Raw genomic sequence first — 5,651 nt, forward strand, 5'->3', positions numbered from 1 at the left:
TAGCCTAGATAATATTATGTAAGCCTGGAGATTTTGCTGATAGTTGACAGAAAGGTTTGGATGTATATTTGCCAATCTCGAGGCTTATATAATATTATTTTGGTTAAAATCGTAATCAGACCATTTAACAACACTAAGGGTAAGTTTTAGGATCAGTTGATTTCGGCATTTCCAGGTTTTAAAATTTTATAATGAATTAGTCGTCGTCAAATTCAAAAAAGAAACCAACAATTTATGTATTTTTTTTTTAAATATTCACTAGTTTTTTTATGAAATATTTTCTTTTTACATCAATATATTTTTCTAGATAAATACTTCATCTTCTATCAGCACCGATTCAGGCTAAAGTTATAGGTATTTCATGACAATTCTCAGCAGCAGAAATCACGGATGGAAATGTCCAAGACAAAAAGACTAGGGCAAAAACATCTCATATATCAGAAGAAAAAAATTAATAAGGGCAATTTTTAAAAAAAATTATCCTTTTTTAGGCATTTAAACAATAGTTAAAAATGTGGTATTTCTGTCCGGAGTACTTTTGTTCAGAACATTTCTATCCGTGACTCCACCAGTTGAATCCATGTTTTTTTTAAAAATATTCTTTATTTAGTTTAAAATATATTTTTATATAATTCTTGCATCAATAAACAAGCCAAAATTATGAGGTAATACTTTTTTAAAAAGAAATTAATAGTAAAAAACCAATCGTAAAAAGCGATCATATTATCCTTATAAATTGTTATAAAAATCTACTAATTAATATAAAACGTTGCAATATAGCTATGCTTATTTCCATAAATAAAAAAAATTTCTAACTAATTTATTCGAGAGGTAATTCAAAATATCTTGCGTCACACTCATAGCCCCTATTTAGTAGAAGACCTCGATCGAACCCAAAAGCAAGCATATATAGATATACTACTTACTTTTATCATCTTTCTAATTAATTACTTTATCTTTTTAAATAATCTTGTTTTATATAGAGTATCTTAATAACGATTAATTTAAAAACACATTAAAAATATTTTTACGGTTTTAATGAGAATTTTTTTTAAATTAAAAAAAAAATTCTCAAATTTCGAGTAATATTTCGTATTTTGAAGAATTTTATTTTTAAATAGGATCCTCTCTTCCACCTAAAGAAGATAATAGGTAAATTAGAGTTTTTCTAAATAGATGATTGGTCATTTTATAATAAAATTTGTAAGCCAAAATAAGATTTTACGAGATAGGATTATTCATCCTTTTGCATATTTTAATTTTATTATTTTGGCATATACGAATTACTAAATATATTATTTTATAAAATACCCCTTAAAGACAGAAAGCGTCATTAATTATATGATCTCATGATATAAAAACCAGGCGCAAAACCAAGCAGGGAGGAATCACTCCCAATGCTAATTTGCTTGTTCTCGTAAATATCCTTTTAAGCTAATAAAAAAAAATCCACTATACGCCCCATCCCCTCTCTCAATATATCACTATAAAAAAAAATTTGAAAGAAAAATTAGTAAAGTCAATAACTTTAAAAAAAATGACTATAATTCCAAAAAATTTAGTAAAGCATTTTTATAAGAAATAAACAAAAACCCAAAATTATTTTTATAAAAATATAGAATAGCCAAAGGCCGACAATAAGGGGACCTAAAGAGCTCTAATAAAATTTATGGCAGAAATCCCCCATAATAGTGCTTCCTATAGGAAACTCTTGGATATACCTATGTCAAAAAAAGAAACTTGCAGATTATTAAATTCTGAGCCAATAGTCAAACTTAAAAATTAAAATAAAGTTTACCAATCCATTAATTAGAAAATAATATAATATAGCACTTAATATTTATTTACTGCTCATAATTTCAATTTCCATTAAGCAATTTGCAAAATACAGCAAAAATCATTCAAGGAAATGATGATGAACAATAAAAATCTGAACATGGCCAAAAAATTAAAATTCTGAGATAGATCAAAACTGTAAATTTGGAAAAACTTTTCTATTTAAAGCAGTTTGTAAAATTAAAAATCAATCCTCCAAAAGTGGCCTTCCTAAGGTTTCACTTTATTGGTAAAAAAATAAATAAGAAATCTTTTTCTTTTATAAATAAAATTTCTCCAATTTTTTTCCTATTTATTTCTAATAATAATACTATAATGTTACTATAATAAATGGAAGGGAAAGATTTTAAAAAGATAATTGTGTAAAACAAAATTTATAAGAATCTTTTTTATTTTTTTTATTATATATTTTTGACACTAAAATATGCATTATATTATAAATGAGATGGGAATTAGATAAAAATCTATAAAAAATTTATAACTCTAAAAAAGAATTTAATGGTTTTTTAATATTATCTTTAAGATTTCATTTGATAAATTATTTTATTCTGTTTCTTTCTTTTCTAATCTTTCATTCATTCTTTGTTTCTAATATTTCTTTATTTCCATAGGTATTCATTTTTTTTATGCTATATATTGGTGTATTATTCAGACACAATCATATATTTTATTAAGATTTATGAAAAGATTATTTTTCAATTAGAGGTCAGCTTGAACTAGCTCAGCCTCAAACAATTAGTGTTGTTTAAAGGCTCATTGAGCTGATTTTTAAAAATGGCTAACTCAATATTTTATTAGGAAAAATTTTATGCAAGCCTTAAGATTTAGCTCATAGGTGGCACAAAGGTTTGATCATCTATTAACGAAATCTCAAGCTTATATAATATTTTTCTGGCTAAAATATTGAGTTAGCCATTTTTAAAAATTGGCTTAAATCGAGCCATTTAACAACACTACAAACAATCCATGGTAATTTTTAATCTTAGCCAGCCCATAAATATTTTTGCCCAGCCTAGATCATAAAATTATTTTATAGTTGTCCATGAAGTAAAAGGTATAAATTTATTTAAATTCTAAGCTTGAGAAAAATTTTTCAATTTTAGGCCCAGCCTGCAAAATTTGTACAAGTCTATATATAAATCTTATATTTTATAAATTCACCTTAATATTGTTCAATAAATGATATAAATAAGTTGTAAAATAACCATTAATTGATGTTAAATTGATTCAATATATCACTTTAAAGTGGAAAACACTAATTTAATCTTATATAGGGAATTATCTTTTAAAACCCATATTTATATATCATAATTTAAATAGATAATATGTGGTCTTTTTTAAATTATCAAGACTTAATAATTATCAGTAAACATATTTTAACCTGTTGTAATATTTTTATATGTGATGCAATTTTTTTTTATTGCTAGTCTAAGATACTGTATTCTATAAAAATAAGCAAGTATGCACAAATAGTTGATAACCAAATAAAATTAAATAATAAAACAAATCAATAGATATAATTATAGGGTAAATTATATAATAATTATGTAAAATCATCAATATTATACAACTTTTAGCATTTATAACTCACATTAAAAAAATATACAATGATAAAAGCATGTGTACTTATTGCATAAAGGATTAGGCAAGATCTTTAGAAATTTCACAATAGACACACCCGTAAATGAATGAATGGTATTAATGAAGAAAACATATGTTATCTAAATCAATTACGTGATGTAATGTAAATAGTATTTTCTAAAAATCTGATTTTAATATAATAATGCCTCAATAAAGTTGAAATTTTATATAAGCCTCAATACACATAATAATAATAATAGAAAATTATTAATATATTTTATATTAAACCAGTGTGTGTTATTAGAATATTATAAATTATGAGATTTCCTATTATAAATTTTGTATTTCGTTTTTATTTATTTTTATAAATTAGATATTATAGTCTTAGTGGCAATTGTTTACATTTTTATTATTATGATAATATATATTTCTATTTTTCCGTAATCTGGGCATAATTAAGGTGGCTTTCACTATTTACAAAATGTTTATTCCCTTATCTCAGCAAATTGTACCTTTTAGTGGCCTCACTAGGGGAAGGCGCGCAGGTGCTCAAGCTACCTAAAAAATTTGAATATCCCCCCGAAGCAAAAAACGATTTATTTTATAATTTTATTAAGTAATATATAGATTTAACTTTATTATTTAAGTATAACTTTCTAAAAAGTAAGTAGACATATAGTTTATAATCCTCTATTATATATAATTTGTCAATAATATATAAAATCTTAATTGTATTTATTATATCACTATGGTTCTCTTTTTATAGTTACAAAATGTTTCATTTCTAATATGGCATCCTTGCCGTGTAAATAACTTATGGCTTCAATATATTTGCATAATTTCTTCTAAAGAATTTAAGTGTTTTTGTTTTATCAATTTATATAACATAATAAATTCTGATATGAGTTAACATCGTGAGTGTCATGGCATAGGCGTAGTCAGGATTTTCATAAGAAGGGGGGGGGGTAAAAAATTGGGGGCTTCGCCCCCAGATTCCTTTTGGGCGGGCCTTCGGCCTGGTTACTTTAGTCTATATATAGTCATAAATATTTTTACAAATTTTAATATAAGCCTGGAACAAATATGAAATATATTTTTATTAGTTTATATAAAATAAAAATATAATAAATTACTTGTATTGTATATACCTTAATATAAAAGCATGGTAATAATTTATTCCAAACAATTTTAAGTAATTTATTTATAAAAAGTAAGTAGACATATAGTTGATTTTACTCTATTATATAGAGTTATAAAATACTAGGTAAAATTTTACTTTTTCAGACATATTTGACAGTTAGAGAATATATTACAGTTAATAATTTAACAAATTTTACTAATCAATGCTCTTGATATTAAATATGCAACAATTTGCATTCAATTATTTAACGCCATCTATTTATTTTAAGAAAAATGATATTTAAATTTAATTTTCATATTGTTCATCCCACAATGTCTTTAAAAGATATTTTTTGATGTCCTTATCAATATTTTACAGTTATCTGTAAAATAGATTATTCGCTATATAGGTAAAAATTACTTGATTGTCATTTGATAATTAGATTTACTGTAAATCTACGACATATAATATTCCACTGTTTGTATTGTGCTTTAATATTTTTTTAATTTATGATTTAATTTTATCAATAGTTTTAAAATTATATTTAACTTTTATTAAGATTAATAAATTAAAATTACTCACTTTATAAAAAATTATATTTGATATATTCTATTATTTATTAATTTTATGGATCTATTATTAAAAATTATAATATATTTCACTTCTGTCTTAAGACTTATCTTTGGCTTATATTCCATTTATTAAAAAACATTTTTGGTTCATTTTATATATTTATAAATTTATTTTCCCAAAAATCTATAAATTATGATGAATAGTTTTATAAAAAAATATCAACTTTTACATTCTTTCTTTTAAATTATTATTTAAGATATATGCATACATATTTAAGGGTCAGGGAGTGGGGGGAGGACTAAGGGAGATATTTTTTATTAGCTAAAAATGATATTTACAAAAAGTGATAAATTTCTGAAGGAGGGGGGGAATTTCCCCTTGCCCCCCCCCCTTGGCTACGCCTATGTATCATGGCTATGACTGCAAATTAACCAGCATCTATTATTTGTATGGCTATGTAATTTAAGATTATTACTACGGCTACATAGAGCATATGATTGCAGATTTTAGATAAGCAATAATAGTCAACTGCGTAGTCATT

The 5,651-nt window shown here is 24.1% G+C and overlaps 1 protein-coding gene across 1 annotated transcript in view; it reads right to left on the reverse strand.

Moving 5' to 3' along the window:
- LOC135922405 (talin-2-like) overlaps positions 1–3,527 on the reverse strand; it is a 67,128-nt gene extending 63,601 nt beyond the window's left edge. The window contains exon 1 of the mRNA XM_065456785.1: positions 3,463–3,527. The gene's annotated coding sequence lies outside the window, so the exon portion shown is untranslated. The remainder of the gene's footprint in view (positions 1–3,462) is intronic.
- Positions 3,528–5,651: the final 2,124 nt, after the last annotated feature.

This window comes from Gordionus sp. m RMFG-2023, chromosome 1 (genome assembly GCF_954871325.1).
Source record: "Gordionus sp. m RMFG-2023 chromosome 1, tfGorSpeb1-WG-v2, whole genome shotgun sequence".
NCBI lineage: Eukaryota > Metazoa > Nematomorpha > Gordioida > Chordodea > Parachordodidae > Gordionus > Gordionus sp. m RMFG-2023.